General features: G+C 38.8%; 1 protein-coding gene across 1 annotated transcript in view; it reads right to left on the reverse strand.

Annotated features, from left to right (window-relative positions):
* Positions 1-21,084, reverse strand: part of ZNF704 (zinc finger protein 704) — an 85,310-nt gene that overhangs the window by 35,530 nt on the left and 28,696 nt on the right.

The following is a 21,084-nucleotide window of genomic DNA, read 5'->3' on the forward strand; positions in this document are numbered from 1 at the left end:
CATCCCACTCTGCACTGTCGGCAGACTGTCCACAGTTTTAATAAATTCAAAACCCCTCAGCCCCTGTGTGACACTCTGCTCCAGACTTTCTACACTCCTGGCACCAGACTTCCCCTAGTATGCCAGTCTTTTCCAACAACCATCAAAGAATTTCAGGGAGAAAAAACCCCTACGATTTATTGGAAATTCTAAGGTTAAAGTAAATAAAGACATTAACAAATAAATAAATCTTTTCATAAAACAGATGAAAAGGAGAAGCTTTAGCCTGTGAGCAGGTGGCAGTCAAGTTTTGGTACCTTCCTAACATCTTGCCTTCATCAAGTCCTCTCTGTAGTCCTGGACAACCACAGCCTCCCCCTTGCTGCTCTCTGGGGAGCCCCCAGTTAGTGGGTTAGCTGCTTTGGACAAAAGAGACATGGCCTTTATGGAGAATGACTTACTTCTTCATGAGTCACTGAAAGCAGCATTCACCTGACAGCAGGTTTTAATACAATACAAACAAGAGCACTTCCACAGGGGAATTACATTACTATCCTGTAGATACACTGTATTTTGTGCAATCTGGAGCATTGCAGCAATATACTATCTTTGCAGAACACCACTGCGTTTTGAAAATTTACCAGTTTCATTTAAAGAATAAGCTATCTGAAGAACATCCATAATTTCTGATTCTTTTTCCCCACAGAAAAATGAAGGTGACTGAATTTATGCTTTCTCCATTGCATATCTCAATACAGATGTACAAACTGCAGTGTAGCCCCACCGGAGCTGATAGCAGTCTCATCTCTACCATCACCCTTTGGCTTTTAAAAATAGATAAACCATGTAATTTCTCTCTTACTTCCCTTCAACAATCTTTTCTTATACACACACAACCATGACGTTTCCCTTAACAAGCACAACTCAGCAGGTCACTAATTATCCTGGCTAGCTTAAGGTAATTTTTGCCTTATTTCATCTCTAGCACAAAGTCCTCATATAACTTGACATTAAGGAAAAGATGTAGGTAGGAAAGCACTCCTGGATTCCCAGTATGATCTCCCTGACGTGAGTCACTATGGAGAAATGTCTGACAACTTGCCCAGCAAAGAGCTCCTCCCCTGGGAAGTGGGAACTACCCTTTATGTGACAGGATTTTGCTGTTTGCACTGCAGATCAAAGCAGATCAGGAAGTTTAGGCCAGCATCTGTCTTCAGTGCATGCTGGCAGTAAGGAAGCCCAGGTGATACCAAGTGTATCTTAGTAGGGTGTTTCCTTTTTTCAAACAAAGGTGATGATACTCTTACAGCCCTGATCATCGTGGCTGCAGCTTCAGTAGTAGGTTCAACTCACCCCTTGGTCTGCATTGTCACAAAGGTATTGATCTTGGACAGCATATACAGATCCCTTCCCAAAATATCTGTATGTTTCAGGCACTACTCCATACAAAACGATTAAAAATGCTTGACTTCAAACTTTGAGAACCATGGGTCTCACAACGTGGCCAACTAAAACAGATTAAAACCCTATTTGTGACAAACAGTTTGGCAAAGAAAAAATCTGGCATTTCTGTGCTTCAGGGATGACAGCTAACCATGAAGAAATACACAGCAGAGCCACTGACGACAACAGCCGGACATTTTTACTCAATGTACGTGATCAAATTTGGGCAAAATGGGAAAAAAAAAAAAAAAAAAAAAAAAAAAAAAAAAGTGTGCATGTGCACATAAAACTAAAAAAGTACAATTTGATAACTCACATTTTTTTCTTTTACATTTCATATTCCATCCTCTTGTGTAAGACCTCAAAGTTGAGGGTTTTTTCCACTGACTGCATACAAAAAAAAAAAAAAAAAAAAAAAAAGGACCATGCACCTGATGTATATTTGTCCTTTACTTTAAAGGCATATCTTAAAAATATCAGCACTGACCTAATAAAGCCAGAAAAAAAATCATAGTTGTGTGTTTGTGTCTGTATATTATCCAGAAATTATTTCCTAACAAAAGATATTCAGCTATAAACACCAATAGACAGAGCATGATAAATCACTTTGAAGCAAGCATCTGTAATAACACAGCCTCCAAAGAACGTTTCACAAGCAAAAGTACTATTAAAACAATAACACATGCTTTCAGATTGATTTCTCTTGGTCTCAGTTTGCAACCAGGGACATGTTCTGAAGATTTGAAGATAAAGTCAAGGGCAGCTTTGGCTTGTGACAGCTTCCGTACGCCTGCTCCCCTGCCTGTCCTCCCTGCTCACTGCTGCGCTGAGGGGATGCTCTGTCACAAGGGATACATCAACCAGCCGACCAGCAAGGCTGTTATGCAACACGTCCATCTGTGGTTCCTCTGTTGGCATTGACTGCTCGCCTGAGGAAAGCCAAGAGTGTCAGCTTTGTAAAGGCTCTCCTTGTTCTTTATATAACTCCAATGATGACGTTTGTGTGACTCCTCGCTGCCATACCTGGCTCATGAAGAGCAGTGCATGGAGTCCTGACAGTACAGCATCAACTGCATTGCCCCTGGGACTGCAGTACTGGGAACTAGGAAAATCCTGCCTTTGCAAAGCAGAAACCCAGCAAAAACCCCACAACACCCAACAGAACAGGACATGAAAATGCAACAGCTTCATTGCCGTGCACTTTATTTTACCTGACTCCTCATCCGGGCTGACATTTGATGACCAAGCATGTTTCTGGCTGAGCACAGACCCAGCCCAGGAGGAAAAAGAAAAAGCTGCTCCCTCCTGCTCCCACTGGTCTGTCAGTGGCCCAAGCATGCCAGCATGGGAAGACTCCCCCTGGTTTGAATTGGTCTGGTTTCTATATTTCAGCCCAAATAATGGAACTGCTGGTAACTGAGATGATTTGTCCCCAGTTTAGCGGTGTTTAGTTAATGACACTCCTAAGTAACACCTACACTTTAGCTAAAGGTGAATAATTAAAACCCAAAGATTTTCAACTGGATAGTCCTGGGTGCAAACACACAGTCAAATCAAAAAAAGAAAGAAAAAAAGCTTCGGCCAACTTCTGTAATTCACACCTTCCTTCAGCATATCTCATTCCCAAGCAACATACTTGAGACAAATTTAAATATCTACCTATTAATGTGAGAAGAGACAACTGTACTACAAACCTGCCTGTGTTGGGCTGTTTAAATGTATTCAAGTGCTGTCCACTTCAGCAGACAGATGTTGTTTTGCTATCCAGACTCAAGAGGACCATGTCTGAACCACTTTAATCACTTGATGGTGGATGTTCTATCAAAAAATATTATCTTTTCAAAATATTTAATGAAAATCTAAAGCAAAATAGAACTGTGCTGTTACATGAGTATCCACACTCATGCTTCTAGAATAACCAGTAATTTGGGACACACAACCCAGCACAATATTGTAAGGACCAGTTTTTCAGAAAAGTCTGAAGGTAAAAATTTTCCCAAAAAAAAAGTTTAAGACACCAAAAACAAGAAGTCATTGCAATCAGTTGTTGCAATCAGACAATGTGATCAACACAGCTTCATGAATCACTCTTAAATCGGAGAAGTGCAGAACTAAAGCTGTCTTCACATTTCAGCCTAGAGGGCATCTGAGTAATTCAGGGAAACCCAAATGTCTGCCACAATTCTGCTGTGGCATTATTGTCATGGTGAACAGCGAAGATTTCAGATCAATTGAATGCAGCAATCAATAAAGCAATCACAGCCTTCATTTTTTAACTAATCTCCTAATTTTTATTCCTCAAGAATTAGCAGTTTCTTTCTCAGCTGATTAAAAAAACCCACGTTATTGAAAGAATCAAAGAAGATTCACTAGAATCAGAGAATATGTGACTTTTGAAGTTGCCTTCACATAAACTTTCACAAGTAAATTAAGTTTAGAGTAAAATGCAGCAAGTAAAGTCTGTATTCTCACTAAATATATCATGGGACCATACCTCTTTAATGTGTGCAATATGTTCTCTAATACTGCAAAATGTTTGCAAAAGAAATATCCAGTATTTCTGAGTTGTTATGAGTGGGTTGGGGGTTATTACAATATCAGTCAAGAAAAAAAGGGCATTTGCTTCAAAAACTGGTAGAAGAGAAGCAGCTCTTAAAGAGAGAGACTTTATCTAATGATTTCTGGCAAGGATCTGCATAACGTCTGTTCCCAAAGCTAAATCACAGGGACAAAATCTGTGGGGTCAATATTTATTTTTGTTAACTTAAGCCTCACTTCAGCTTCAACTTCTATGAACAGAAATCTGTAAAAAACAAACATTTAGAGAAGCTTTTTTGCAGCCAGAATTTTAACTCTACTTTAAAATCTAACTCTGGAGTAACCATTCTCCCAACCTTTTTTTCCCCATAGAAGTTTTTGTCAGATGAAAATCATGTATCTTAGAAGGTGACACTGCATAGCTACACGTATAATCCAGAGGATTCCAGCACATTTACTGATTGCATTCTTCCACATTAGACTGCTGGGAGAAATCAGCAGTTGGAATTTTGTTTCAGTAGCCCACAATCCTCCACACTAAAGAAAAAACAGACATGATAAAAGGGGTACTCTTTCTGGCCCCCACACTTGGATTCAAGAAATATTTCTTTAAGTTATATGTTGCCTTTTTCTTCTCTTAGTTAGAATATAATTTGACAAGGGAAGTTTAACAAGGTGAACCTCAGCTTGCTAATGTGTAATTGATGGCATAATGCTTTTAGAATTCATTTACAGCGGGAACAAGAGTATAGTCACTGGTGCAAATAAATACCTGCTCCACTCAGAAATCAGCTGACAGCGCTGGTGACCTGCTACTTGATATAATTTCTATCAATTTTCCACTGAAGAAACTCCCAGCAGGGAAGACAAAAGATTCAACAAGAAGCTTCTACAAATAGTTGGCTCCTTTACCCAAGCTATCCTTTTTCCTGGGCTGTTTTTAAGCTAAATGTGCTAAAATCAATGTTTTTGCACATGACTGGCTATTCCAAGCCTTGTGGAAACAACCAAAACACAGGGTATCAGCAGCGCGCTGCACGGAATGCTTCAAGAAGTTCCCAAATAAAAAAAATCAAACGGTCAGCTAATGAAGACTATGTATATTCTTTGAGTTGTCATAAATATCCAGGATCTAATAATGGAAAATTTAGTTTACACCAGGAATTCTACCAAAATTAATCTTCTTTTTTCTCCTCTAAAACAGAACCTCCATCAACCCAGAAAATGTCTGTTTGGCATTTATTATAGGATTAAAATGTATTGGTATTATGACTTAAGCCCTATAAAAGGGAGTTTGATGAATTACTTCAAATGTATTTATTTATTATTTATCTATTTAGATAAATTAAATGCAGAATTAAGCAACAGCTGAGTGGATAAATTGTCATGCATTTCTAAACCAGAAGAAAATGCTCCCATTAATTTAAAATATCATTCTGCAAACTGAGTACTAGAAATGGCCACCTGCAAATGTACACATCAGGTCACTCTGAAACAGTCATTTTCAAAATACATGCTCTGAAACAATAACTAAACAGAAGCACAAATTAAAATACATCTGCACAACAATATTTATTTATTTATATACACACACAAAGACATACAAGTCAGCTCCAAGTTAGCAAGCTGAGGTCCCCCCAGGTAAATGTTTGATGCTGGGCAGAAGGCAGAAAACTGCACCTTGTTGAGTTTATTAACAAATGAAACCAAGTGGTAGTATCCCTCCTTCCAGCCTCAAACCTATCTTCTTCTATTACACCTATAGACAGCAGTATCTTAAAAAATACATCAAAATCGGAAAAAAATATTCAGATGGTTTGGTAACAAATCTAGGACATCTATGCCTGTATTTAAGCTTTTAAATACAGTAAAATATTGCCTCCAGCTCGATTATTTAGCTTCCTGGCTACAAAATGTGTGTAACTGAGAGCACTGATTATTCTCACTCTCCCGCAAGCCACATGCAATAACACTTGATTTGTAGTTTCCATATGCTTAACTACTATAATTGAAGGATGCTTTTTAGTCACACTTCCGAAACCAATTTGTATCTTTATCAAGGCTAGCAGGAAAGCAGCACTACCTCTCCCTCTGCACACTGCTGATGAAAGATTCACATTTTATTCTCAGTGCCTAGAACTGTGTGCTTGCTGGTGCAGCACTCAAGGCTGCTCCAGCTGTAGGATCTGCACTGAAGGTCTTGGTTTCTCTCAAGAAATTCTTCTCTCACAGAAACCTTTTCACATTTGGAAACAAAATGTCTTTAATGCATCAGTATGTTTTAGAATCTACTGCCATAAGCAATAAGTATGTTTTTAGAACACTCATTTTGAGGATTTTTAAAACCAAAATACATGGGATACACAACACTGAGCTTCAGTTAAAGGATGGGTTAGAAATGGATGTAGAGCTAGCTGACACAGGGTGGGATTCACATGCTGTATCCCTGCACTCCTGTTACTGTCAACAGAAACCTGGTCACAATAATCAGCAAAACACAAGACTAGACGCTACCAGCATGGTTAAGCTTGGTCTTGCCTAAATTTAGGTATTCAGCATCTTTGAGATTTTCTAGCATAATCTCCCCTGTCCCCTACAGTCATTAGCTGCTTGGTGAGCCACATCCAGAACTCCACACAGGCATCTCAAACACCTTATGGCACCTAACACAGCACTGAATGTTTGTCTGGACGACTCCATCTCCCACTTTGTGTTCCCTTCAGGGCGAAATGAACTGAACTCAGTTCAAAATGACTCTGTATTGAAGAAATATCCTGACCACAACAGCTTACACAAGACTTACATTCAATCCTCTTAAAAGAAGATTCTATTCTTAGTTTTTGCAGTATAGCAAAATAGTCCCAACTTTACTTATGGAAAGGCAAAAGAGCAAAGGAGTTTGCCCACCATCAGCTACACCACCACAATCAGCTGCTGCTACCAATTCAGTAGTGACACCCAGAGCAGATCCCCTTCCTTTGTTACTCCTGGAACCAACAGCATCCCCAACAGCATTTCATAGCAAAATTCACAAGACAATTAATTAAACTTCACTTCCACAAAATCAGTGTGTGGGCTTGTCTCAAAACTTCTAAATCTGGGCAGCAGGCTTATTTTTGCATCTGTCTCCGAATGCAAAGATTAAGTTCATCCTTGAGCACAGCTGTACAAAACATGCTGTAAAATACTGAAAATTAAAAAGTGTTCATTGAAGATTATGGGTTTTTTACAGAGGGACATGCTGGGTTGTTAATGCTGGAGTCATTTTGAGTTCACCTCTGACTAAGTGTATTCTGGCACTGCTCCCATTCATGGTGTGAAATTAAAAGATTATTATTTTGAAAATATACAAGCTGGCATAGTATACAATTTGTCTGTCACAGATAAAGCCAACTATAAGGAAGCCAGCACTTAAACTGCAAGTCTATTTGCTTTTCTCCAGACTTTCCTAATGCTCCTGGAGTGGGAGAAGGACAGGAAGCACTAGCAGGCTCTGAGCTGAAACATTTTATACTGAACGCTGTTACCTGCTGCCCATACTTCTAAAATATTTTCATGAAGTTGAAATGTATTCTGCATCTTCATCTGTTCAAGTTAGAGTCTACAAGAATTATACAAGTCCTTCCATACCTTCAGCAGCACTTTTTTAAAAACCTATCTGTAGTACTGTATACAAAAAATATTCTTTTCCCTTCAGAGAAGAGGATAGCTAGTGCAGGATTGCCATGCTTTAACAGGCTGCTGTAATTTTTAGAAAACAGTGATTTTCTTACTGGGCCACTTTTTGGTGAATTGACTGACAAATAAGCTTGGCCTCTGGACTGAGCTATTTCCCCAAGCAACAAGCTTTTTGAGTATTATTGCCCAGCCAATCAATTTTTCTCCAATTACAGGATATTCAGACTTTACTGAGAACCCAAACACAAATCTGAAAGGGGGACACAGTCCTTCAGAGCAAACCCACTGCTTACTCAAACTCAAACCCAACCTCTTATTTTATTTCAGATTTGCCTGTGTTTGTATTGCTTACTGTCCTACAGCTATCAAGACAGATGCATCTACAAGTGGCTAAAGCACCTTACATCATGAATGAGTAACTATAAAGCTGTTACAGACAGCAGCAATAATTAGAGTTTAGAAGTACAGCAGTTCACCCATCCTCATCTCAGAAGGCAGGTGCTGCATAAAGGGAGAAGGTACAAGGTACCTAGAAGAAACCAAAATAATGCTGAATATTTATCTTGCTTCTTAGAGGGGTCCTGAAGTATTTCCGGATGCTAGGCCCAAGTCACCCTTCGAACATGACATCTAAACCTAGCATCTTAATCTTTAGAAATATCTGTTAAAATGTATTTCTGAGGAGAATTTCACTGACTTTAAGTATACAGATTCAGTAACACCTCTAGCCTGCAGCCAGGCAGGAGGCAGAGTACAGCTAATGCAGTTCCCAGGTACTTTAACTGATTTTCAAATAGCTGCTCTGACCCATAAGCAAAATCACATTGTTTCTGACGAACACTCAGACTGGACATTTTAGGAAGCTAACTTCTTTCATAGTGGAAGCAGATTTTTTTTTTTTTAAATTTGTGTACAGAAAAGCTCACCCTATCTTATATTAAACACTGCAAAATTCCTTCAAGTAGTGAAAGGTAAATCTATTTACTTCTCAAGTACTTTTCTTGTAGGTTATTTAAAAAAAAAAAGTTAAATAAATAATTAGTCTTAACATGGACTCTGGAAATAGAACATGCTTGGTTTTTTTTCCAATTGCCCAAGTTTTAGATTTAAACTCCTATTAGAAATTAAAACCTAGTCATTGAGGGGAATAATACAGCATTGCCACAGCTACACTGTATCAATACAACATACATACATACATACACACATCAGGTCTACATATCCACCTTCCACAAAAAGGCAACTCAGATTGCTGCTGAAAACTAGTAGTGCAAAAATGTTAAGGAGCAGGAATGGGGGGAAAAAAAAACCAAACCTGCTTATCCTTTTGGGAATGGCAGACACACCATTCTCTAACAACATTGTGGAAGCAAAATAGAGAGTTCACTCTTGTTTTGCACTGATGCTTGTTTTTATTTAGCAGAAGCTCTCATAGGTCTTTAAATAATTCATAACGCAGTGCCTGTTGTTCAGTTCAAGGAGGGAGCCTGGAGAATGTTAATCAAAGCAGAGATGAATTGGCACAGCTGTAAATCTGCAAGGCCCCTCCCCGATGAGCTCATCCCCTAGCACTGCAAATTAGAATGACATCATGCTTGCAAACCGTGGGTGCATTCACACTGCTCCCTGTCTCCTCCTCCCTACACAGGATTTCTCGTACTTTTTCATGCAGCTTTTTACTGCTGAAAGATCGTTATATTGATATATGTAAAGTAGAAGGAATAGAAGCTGGAGGACCTGCATTAAAAACATGGGGTTTGTCCTCTTATCTGTCACAGGTACAGCACGGACAAGAAAGATACATCTTTCTATTTAGAGAAGAATGAAACTGCGTATTTATCAGTCCAGCTGAAAAAAAACCCTTAAAAACCTTAGAGACATGCCTCTGAGTAAGATCTACAAGTACTTTACAAAGCACCACTTCTGCTTGCTTTCTCATAGAGCATGCAATTAGATGACCTATGGACCACAAAAACACTCTCAAAACCAGGTCTCAAAGAGATATATTTGTATAAGAAATTGTTCATACAACCATGCTGTTGGAATCTCTCATTTCTCTAACCCTGTTTCAATTATCATCAGACACTTAAGGCATGGATATAAAAATAAACAACAGAGATGAATAATCAGAACCTATTAATAACGGGTAACAGATAAACTAAACAGTTAATAAAAAGTTCACAGAAATAATGCATGGCAAAGAAATGCTCCAGGAACAATTTTGATACAAACCTGCAGAAATCCAAGGTGTTTTCCTATTTGTCCATGAACAGAAGGGCCAGCTGCATTTGTTTACTTTTATGAATGTTAGCCGAGGTCCATAACAAGCTTAGTAACTTCAGAAAGTGCAGTAAACATTAATATTAACAAGCTCATTTAGGTCTATTTCATACTCTTCAATAATTAAAGTTATTATTTACAGGAGAAGTTTATAAAATTACTGATTGCAGTAGAAAGCCCAGCTCAGCTGTTTGATTGCAGCCAGCATACCACTCAATGAAACTAAATTGGAAACACCTCTCAGTCTCATAGCATCCACTGGTCTGGTAAACAGCCCATGCAAAGATCAGGTTTCTTTCTTCTCACTGAGTAAGGACATACTAAATAAACTCCCATATGAGAATATAATGGAGAAGACATAAAATCTTGGGCAATTTTTAAACTCTATCATCATGTATTCCTCAGAAAACACATAAAAAATATGCTTTCTGCAATTTTGAAATCTTACTTTTTTCCCCCCTTTATAAAGATCTTTGTAACAAACAACTGAAGTCAACATACCCAAAGCTATGTAATGTAATTTTAACATGCAGTATCACCTTTTAGTCCAGATCAAAGCCAAGTTTCTGATTTCTGTGAGAATAACAGAATGTGGCTGCAGGAGGTTTACAGGTCTGCTTGTTATATGTCTAAACTCCTGGATTTTCTGTGCTTCACGCTGCCTGTTGAACTATGCTCTCTAATATCCATAGTTTGGAGAAGGAAACCAGGCACAGAGTAATTCTAAGTGATGTCTGAAGAGCTTTGCAGACAGCAATACAGAGGAGAATTGAAACAGGTCTCTGAAGGAAAAGAGTATAGCTTCTTAAATGCACAGGAAAAACAGAAAATGAGAAGAAATGAAACACAGACAAGCTGCAGAAGCAGCACACTTGACAGTGATGAAGGATCCAGGGCAGCAGGATGCACCAGAAGTCATTACCACATGGCCTAAGCCAAGATAAAAGATGCACCACAACACAAGAGATCTCCCAGCCATGCAGGAATCATGGCTGCTCCCCGAGGAACACAACTGGGGTGTTTTCAAAGTGATAGAAATGCTTGAGAAGCACTTGAAAAAACCAGAAGGAATTGGTTAGAGGTCACATGGAGAGGAGTTGCAGAGGGACAAAGGACCACTACAGCCTGATACAAGCTCCCTGGTGTGAAAGCAGAGGAGGAAAAAGGTCCAACTCTAAGGTTACAGGACTCTTTTAGACTATTGAACTTCAGTACTACAACTTTGCATAGCATTTTTAGTGTCGAATACAGTGGTGTCATTCTGGACTTTTTCAGATACTAACAGAAAAACAAAACTGAAGCAGTTCTTTGCTCAATAAACTGAATTGGTTTTCTCATTAACAAGCAGAACACCTTGTTACTGCAATTAATACAAGTCCCAATTACATTTTCAGATACGAGACTAAGAAACCTAAAATACACCCAGAAAATAATAAATGCATTAACCAACCCATACTTTACCTACAAACTTTGGGACATGTACACAGCATGCCATAAAATAGGGCCTGCACAAATTCTTAGGCTCTTCTTTAAATCTCCTATTCCAAGGAATCCTGCCTAGCCTTCCTATGTAAACAGCAGCACATTGATATGCTCAAGATTTCAGAAAATAAGATTTTAGCAGAGGAAAAAAAGCCAAAACATCTCTTCTAATCTAAATGCAGATTTTCAATCTTGTAAACAGACTCTGAATTATGAAGAATTGGAAATCTCCCATGTTAGCACCAAAGTCTTCGGCAATTAGCCCCCAGATCCAAATTCTGTAGCTTCATTCTACCTCAGTTTGAGGAACACTTATCCTTCAATATTTACTCATAATGTCAAACAGCTTGTACCTCTTCCTTCTCCGTGCTCTCCCCTTCACCCCAGGCCCCAGTCCCCAGCTGGATGCTTGGAGTTAAGCTGACCAAAGTCTAACTAGAAACTTTAGAAAGTTTAGATGAAACCACAGATTGTTTGATCTCTCTATGCTATTACTTTACCCCAGAAGATTGTAACAAAATGTGCTGGTAATGCCTCTGCTTAAAAGAAGAAATTTTAGATTTGTAATTCAGAAAAAAAAAATTAACCTAAGCTCTTCTGTATTTGTTTCCATCTGCACAAAACAAATATTTAATGCAATTTAGTGACTAACGGTAAAAAGTTTTAACCTTTAGTGCTTGCTAGGCCTCTTCAAACAGAAAATATATATATGAAAATATACATGAAGAGTTACAATATGGAAAAATTCTACTGACATAGAAGACTTTTTATTTCTGTGGCTTTCACAGGATGTACAGAATGACACCCACTTGGACAGTCAAAATGATAGGTGCACTTTCATTACTTGTTATTAATCTTTTAAAAAATAATCTAATTCTAAAATTTATTCTGAAAATCTGTGGAATATAAAACATCTTTTCTGGGGACTGTGTACAGGCAAAGGCCATTTACAACAGTTTAAAGGATGGTTTATAAAAACCTTCCAGAAGTACCATAATTGCATGCAAAACTTGCTTACGTGGCTTTTTTAATAATAGGATGTGTTATTTACATTTCTTTGATCTGCATAACACGAGCTCAGAACCAAGGATTGCTGCCAGTTTCTCACAGGCAGGGATCTAATCCATAAGATGCAAGATGGGCAGGTGCACCAACAGCAGCTGCAAAAAGAGGCATGCCCAAAACCAAAAGAGGGAAAAGCCGTGGCATAACATGAGGCAGAAATGGCACTTTAAGGAATATCTAAAGATCTCTGGAAAGATCTGGTTGTGCAAACCATAGAAAACACACAGCTGGGTACAAGGGAAATATATGCAGAATATGCAAGAAAAGGACTTTTGGATGAAATAACCAGAAAGACTTCAAGAGCTATGATGGCTAGATGTAAACAGAAGTGGACAACAAAGGAGGATAATGAGCAGAGAAGGGGTTATGTGCCAGGTGGAAGTAAAATCATGGCTGAGAATGGAATTTTCATCCCAGTGTAGGTCTCAGTGGACTAGGAAACACATCCAGATGTGAAAATAGGAGGTAGCAGATCCCCAGGAAACAAAACATGCAACCTGTAGGACAAAGCTCTAAGAGACATGGAGGCTCCAGCAGAGGTGCTGAAATGCCAATGGGCAGAGCAGAAGGGCTCCTTGGCTAGTTCTGGATTTCAGAAAACATCAGAAAAGACAAAATTGCACCTTCTCACCAGACACTTCATTTTTCTGCCTTTACAGTTTCTCTTCAATGTGCTAGTGAAGCACTATTAAATATGACTAATAAAAGAGCAAAGAGAAAATCAGCTCAGTTCTTGTGCTGGCCTGGTTACACAGGGAAATCATCAGTTCACCAAAGCACAGTTCTATTCAATGTAAAACACAGTCAAGTTACTGTTGGTTCTAAATATGCTTACTCTCCAGTTAAATAGCACCAGCATAATCAGGAGAAAGCTTTCTCTGCTCTTCTAAGCTCTTCATGTCCCTAACATCTGCTGTAAGAGAAGGTTCATATTAGTTAAATGCGGCTTTTCCTGTTTCAATAAGATAAGGCAATACTCTGTTAGAGGGATCACCATTACTCCAAACTTAATACAATATCTGCTGCTAGATAAACGACTGCAAGACACTCATACACTACTTCAGACCATCACATTAGTCATTTACCAGGACATTTCCTTCAGCTGATTTATCCTCGCTTCTTTTGTCTAACAGCAGACAGTCATATTTCAAACACAATTTTGTTTTCTATGGCTCAGAAGCTTCCATTATGTGGACTAAAAATGATGAATTTATCTAATGAGATCAGAGTCTTTTAAGGATTTTCATGCTAGTCAATCCTTATGATGAGATGCTTAGTTTGGAGAGTCTTGCTGAACAAAAGCAAAGCACTGCAAGAGACCAGCAACATATGGTGTAGGAGGCATTGATGCTGTAACAGAGCTGCTTCTACCACTGTGACTGACGTGTATTTTTCTGTAGTACTGTTTATTTATACAGAAAGTATATATTTATATATATCTATAAAATATGCACACATGCTCTACATCCCATTTTAACTTTACCACTTGTAGTAATTCTTCATGTAGCTCAGGTTGATAAGTGCATAACTGCTGAGAACAATACACATGCTTTGAACCTCCCATCTCACAGTGGCAGAGGAATCATCCATCTCATTCCTGTGGCTTGAACTATGGAGAATATCAAATGCATGAACATGTATTTTCTTCCCCAAAAAATGTACACTCTGCTATTTACTTTTATATTTGGGTGAGGTGCAAGGGCTGGTATCACAGACTCTAGCTCTTCATAAAGTAAGCTATAATGAAAGAATGAATGATGCTTTTGTTCTTCTTTTAAATTTCAACTGCTATGAATTAGACTTTTCTGTTTTCTGAAGACCAATATGACTGCAAAATGGGCTTTAAAACAGATAAAATCATAACAATCTCAGTTCTTCATTGCCAGACCACTGTTAAAATTTGCTATTTAACACCTTTTCTGGACTGATCAGAGAGACCGGCAATAACCTAAAATTGCTATGATGCAGCAGGACAGAAGGTGGTCAGAATGTACTGTCAAGGCTAGCAACTCCCCTGTGTCAACCTACACAATTCACTCAGCCCATCACTTTAAAAAAGTGGATGATTCAGATCGATAAACTCATGTACAAGTCTCACCACAAAATGCCTGGAACAACTACAAGTCTGGATGCTCAGCTGCTTTAAAACCACTCTACATAATTTGTGTTAAACACTCAAAAATAAAAGGTTTTAAATAAATAAATGACAATATTTTCAGAATACATGCTTTTGACCATCATTTGAATCCAAATGCAGGAAAATAAAAAGATATTTAACATCTAAGAGAAACCAAGGACTTTTCAAGGTCATTTGGGATAAAGGCAAGAATGGCAGAGATTTTTTTGTAAGAACTCATATGGAGTAGAAGGCATTTTCCTTTGTGTTTGGATCAGAGGTTTTTCTCTATTTTTCAAGTCAACTTTAAGGCAGAATTTTGAACAATGGACTGCAGATGGGAAGTGTAAATGGGGCATAAAAGTCAGAAAGAGTAGCTGCCTGTTGGGAATTAAAAGAAGGAAGAGAGAAGGTCTGGCTGTCAGGAAGTTTCCACTTCTAATCCTAGTACAGCCCCTGCCTTGCTAGGCAGCCACTTCCTCCTGCTGTATTGCTTCTTGAACATCTTTAAAGTGATTTTGCTTAGTGCTCACAGTACAGAGCAAGTTAGTGTCTGTACAGCACTGAATCATAAAAATGCTATACTAAGAGCTATTATTTTTGCTGTCAGCACAGTTGCTATTCTATACACACTGAAGCAGACCTTTTTCCCTAAAACCATGCCTCTCTGTGCATGTCTGAAGTTCAGTTATAAAGCAAAAAACCATCTCTCCTAAATTACACCCCACATTAATTAGCTGTGCTGCAGTACCTAAGTACATAATTGTGTGCAGACATGGACAAGGGAAAACAAATGGGAAACGATTCACAGCAAATGTAGTAAGTAAAGCAGCCATTCTCAGAGTGATTAATTCCTGGAGGACAGGAGTTTCAACTGCATAAGGCACTTGAAAATACCTGGGTAATGGTCCTTCACTTTTAACAGTGGGTCATCTGTTCAACCATTCCCAGGTCTAACATCAACTCAATTTCCACAGAAGACAATAAAATTTTTGGAAGGGGGGGGAAGGGAAAATAAAAGTGACCTTTGAGACTCATCTACACTAGAGATGTTTTGAATTCATGTTCACAAGGCTTTACAGATATGCATATATATTTATCTGTCTATACACACATATACAAGCTTACATAAACGTATGCTTCATCAACACTGTTTTGCAATCTGGAGTTTGTCAAAACCTATCTAGTGCATCACTATTCAAACAAATAGTAATCAAGTTTCAAAGCTGCACAGATGGATGGTTGCCAACTTCCCTGTTCCTTCAGAGTGTAAAACAATGCTTCTGCTTTATACCTGCTGCAAACAAACTGCGTTCAAAGAGCTGAATCCTCAATGCAAGCCTTCCTCACTCCAGCAGCACTCTGCTGTTGGGAGCTTACATATATTTTAGGGAACACAGAAGCAAGGAGGTGGGGGCAGAAAGCGCAGCTGAAGCATATTGAGCATTCTAAAAAAGAGACTACTCAGTTTAAATTGCAGTGGTGATAAGACTATTGCTCTGCAAGCAAACAATGTATATGTCTTCTCTAAACTAGTTTTTGTGCCATTCTTTGGTCGATAAAAGTGTTTTCCTTGGCTTCCAACCATATACGAACCACAGCATATTGGGCCAGGTCCAAGCTGTGCCCATAGAATGCATCAGTGTGGAAAAACAAATGCTGGATTCCGTTTTCAGAACAGGTTACTTCTATCAGCACACTAAAATGCCATCAATCTCACCTGGATATCATACTCATTAACTCACAGTGGAGCTCCTCTAATCCTCTCCACCACTATTTTACCTTCTGTGTTAAAACCAGAGAAAAGAGGCAGAGGAGGAAAAATAACAATAAAACCACAGAAAATACAGATGCTCAAAAGGCATGAGCAACAAAATTCCTCATGAGCAACACAGAAACCACAGGCATCTTTGGTTCCTGCTTGTGACATGCTCAAGGGTTTCTGCCACTGTGTCTTGGCTGACTGCAGTCCCATCCCCATCCCAATCCATCCCAAACCTGAAACCCAGCTTCCCAGAGGGTGCTTCAATCCCCTGCCCTTGGCAGAAGGCCAGAGCCTGAACATCTATGACACAATGTGACGATCACTCATGGGATGCTCATTTTTAACTTTATTCATGCAACCTATATTAAATAGCAATTGGATATAAGGTGTCCCTTCCGCTGTGTAAAACAATGGCAGAGAAAATACATAAATATAATGAAGGGGGGGGTTTATATTGTTCTCCATGCCCACTGGGGTATAGGGAAGAGGCAATGCATTCAAAAACAATGAAAGTTTTAGCTGTAATTGGAAAAAAAATATAGCAGAAACAGTATTTAAATCCTGGAACTGACTGCCTTTCAAAATGATGTCCTGCCAACAGGTACAGATTTTGAAGAACAGATTAGACAGTTACCAAAATGGGGAAATATTGCTGATCTAGCATGGTCTATATGCCCCATAGAGGATTTTTTAACCTATGACTATTCTATTCCAATGCTATAAATTGTATTATGCCAGTATTTATCACATCTTCTAAACACATCTCTGAGGCAACAGTATTTAAGCTACCAGTGTAGTAAGTGAGCAATTATTTGGCATAGATGAAGGTACATGAAATATGGCACTACACCAGAAATAAAATATGCAGTCATGCATATCCTGAGCGATAGAATTTGGGCATATTTTTTAAACAGAACATGGTATGAGTTTAAGGTTGTTAAAATCTGTTCAAATATTTTCCATTAAAACCACAGCAATTCTCTATCAAATAAGGCAAGGTTCTGCAGTAAGGACAGCATATCCATTTTGCCATCAAGATAAACTCTAACATAAAGAGTTCACTCTGTGTACACATACACAGGTGTGTTCCAAGGAAAATCTTTATTAATTACCACTGAGATTTCTGTAAAGTCTCTTACCAATTCCATATCCTTTTTCTGCAAGTTGGCTACTGCAGATGATGGTTGCATCTTGCTTTCACTGAAATCAACTAAGGAGGCTGCACGGCAGCAGAGTCCCTTTGCCTCAGCAGAGCAAGAGTAGCCCACTGCGTAAACACCGTGGCACTGCTCACTCCCAATCTCCAGTCCCTGCCTTCCCCAGGTAGCTGCCCTATGGAGTTACAATGAACAACACATCCCAAGAGCCTAAGAAGGGCCTAGTTTTGTCTGCTGGGAGGAAGGAAGGTACCCTTAAGCCCATAAAACATGATTTCCCTTACAGATATCCACTCACATTTGTGCAGAACTGGCAGATTGGCAGGCTCCTGTCACTGTCTAGAGATAACTCAGTGTGTTTTGTCTCACGTATAGCATGAACAAAACCAACTCATCAGACTTAGCAATATACACTGACAAAACTGGTTAAGAAACAGACGAAATTAGCCATGTGTTCATAATGGTTGTTCTCCAGGCTTTTGGCTGTCTATACTTCACTTGGCTTGTGGGGCTTGGTTTGGGATTTTGTGTTTGGCATTTTTTAGTTTTCTTTTATTTATTTATTTATTTATTTTGTTCTATTTGGTTGTAGTTAGAAAGATAAGCTTCTTCAAAGTCTAGTGTTTTCTTTAGGTTGTGCTGTTTACAGAAATGGGAAACAATTTGTCTCTCACTGCTTACATAAAGAAAATAATGTGCATGTTGTTTGTGGCTTCACCACAGACATTACTCAGCAAATTTTAATTATCCTGTTGGTGGTTTAGTGTTGTGTAAAAACATATCCTAACATGTATACACATCTGCCCTTGCTTATTAAAATCTGTTAGTTTTGGCTAGCTCACAGACATGAAGATACTTCCCACCAACAAAAGCAGATTTTGAACTTTTGTCTGTTGTTCACTGCTCTCTCCCAAATGTTGATAATTTCATGAAAATAGTAGCAAAAAAATCAGGACTGGGTTAATTTATGTAGTTACCCAGATTTGCTTTTTCCCAGCTACTTCCTTCCCTCCAAGAACTTGCACAGCTCTCAGAAGCCTTCCTTCACAATGTGGTAGGGCAGGGAAAGGCTGCTGGGATATTTTCCAGGCACACAAATATACTTAGTGCACAATATGGGAATTATGTAATTCCTTAATTAAGCATAATACAACGTATTCCATACATGGTTCACAGAATACATCACAGAAGTGTAAGAGGATTTGAGGTGTATCTTTTGCAGTGGAAGAAAAAACTTTTCCTCACTAAAACTAAAGGGAATGCTTTAGAAGAGCGACTGTGGAAAATGTCACGTATTTCAGAGAAAGTGAGGTTTGGAGAGTCGCTGGTGGTCTCAAGGGATTGCTAGAGAAGAGGCATACCCATAGAAGGAACCTGGGCAGAACAAGAGGGAGGAGGAGAATACACAGTGAAAGGTGGGAGGCCACAGAGCCCAGTGAGCCAGATCTTACAAAGCAGGAAGGCACTCAAGGCCAGATGCTTTCTAAATTGCCTTGATATCAAGGGATACATTTAGCTGAGACAAGCTTTAATTTTAAAACTTAGGTAAGAAAGGCAGAAATACACAGAATCACTATCTATTTGCCCCTAATATAGGACTGAAGGACCACTTGTCTTCAGTTTTGAAGTCCAGCTGAAGATTTTAGCTTCCATATTTCCTGTTTCTGATCCATTTGTAGCAATTAAGCAAGCCATCCTTCTAAGACCACTGAGAGGCAAGTAACAACTTGTCAACAGTCCTTTAAAAGGTACTAATGACACTGAAGTACTGTGCTGAATTGCAACTCGGTTGTAACAGCTGTATTTTACCAGGAATCTACACTAAAAACTACCTAGAGGAGCCAGAGTCTTCTCAGCTGTACCCCCTCCACCCCGGAGAGGGATTTCATTGGTGAAATGAGGCCAACATCAACAACTGCTCTGGAGGCTTAGCTGTAACCACGACTGAGGGGTGGCAGCTGCTGAGAGCTCAATCCCACAGATCGATGGGTAGCACTGGTAGGTGGGACATCTAGTGCACCCTCATGGGTCTTTTCAGAACTGTACTTTTCCCTGGCTCTAAAATCCAAATTCTCACTGCAGAAATGCTGTCTCTCATATTCCTCTGCCATAATAATGACAGGCAAACTCAATTACCACTGTGAGCAGTTTGGGTGTCTGCACAACAGGTTGCCAAAAAAAACAAAAACAAAATCCCAAGGAGGAAAAACCCAACCAAAGATAACTAAGAACATTTGTTGCCTAATGTAATTCAAAGCTAATATCTGTAGGATCAATACAAGACATGTTTATTATGTCTTAAATCAAGATGTGCAAGGTTGGTTTTGAACCGCTTTAATGTTAATGATTTATTATACATGCAAGATGTATCTAGTTAGGTAAGACCCATATTACACATTCAATGCAGATTTTCTTTTCAAGCTTCTTACTGAGATCAGAATATAATAAAATGACAAAATTGTGCATTCCCCTGCAAATAATTTCTTCAGGGATTAGCAAGAGAGTAATGTATATTCCTTTGTAATACCCTGAATTTCTGTCAACATCATCATAAAATATATACCACAAAATACAGTAAGTCTAACCACAAGCTTTTTTTATGTGACAAATTTTAAAGGGCTTTCAACATTGATGAGATCTTTACTACTGCTGTTATTATTTCTGTGATCTAAAAGTACTCTAGATAGGTACTTGAAGTAGAAACATTAATTTAGAAAGATTAAATAGACATTTCTCTAGATACTAGAGATGACCACACAAGTATGTCACCAAACAAAAGCTTACCCCAAAATTTAAATATATGTGTGTGTGTGTGTGTGCACGTGCGTTTGTATAAACATCCATAAACATATTATTTAATAGCTACTCTGCACTTACTGTGAGAACTACTCATCTGTAATCTTGGAGCCAAGGGCCCAGTGAACCCCATAAAAGCAACCACTATTACATAAAATAAATGAGGCAACACTGAAAAGCAAGAGATAACATAAACATTCCTCATACTAATAGCCTATTTGTTAGAGAGAAAAGAACAAATCATTTAGTCCAAGAGGGCACTGACAATGATCCATGAATTCAGCATGCAGTCTTGAGAAGTTAAGCTAGGAAAGAGCAGTCAAAATTCTCTTTCTAAAGCATCAGCACAGGCTTATAAGGAAGTGCCACCAAACCTTTTTTTCACAAACGTTTTTCATTAGAAAGAAATATCAAAATAGGCCCAGCACACCCTCTTCACCATCTTTTGCCTCCTCACTCAGCCAAGTGAGGAATCTCCTCACACCAAGCCATCAGGTGACAGCTGCAGTATGCTCTGTGGTGTATATAGGAAAGTACTAAGTGCCTCTTTTAACACCTTATGTCACTGCCTGCCTTCAAGAGAGGAATCAATTGGACATACACAATGAAAACAGAAGACACGACCCAAATTAACGTACACAGCAGGGAGCATAAGCTTGGGAACACAGGATGGGATGAAGAATGTCCTTCACATACAAAATTAAGACTACAAAGTACTTAACAGAAGTTTTCCCGGGGAAAACATTACCTAAACACATGCTCTACACTGCATTATGATGATACAG

This window comes from Sylvia atricapilla, chromosome 1 (genome assembly GCF_009819655.1).
Source record: "Sylvia atricapilla isolate bSylAtr1 chromosome 1, bSylAtr1.pri, whole genome shotgun sequence".
In the NCBI taxonomy this organism is placed as follows: domain Eukaryota; kingdom Metazoa; phylum Chordata; class Aves; order Passeriformes; family Sylviidae; genus Sylvia; species Sylvia atricapilla.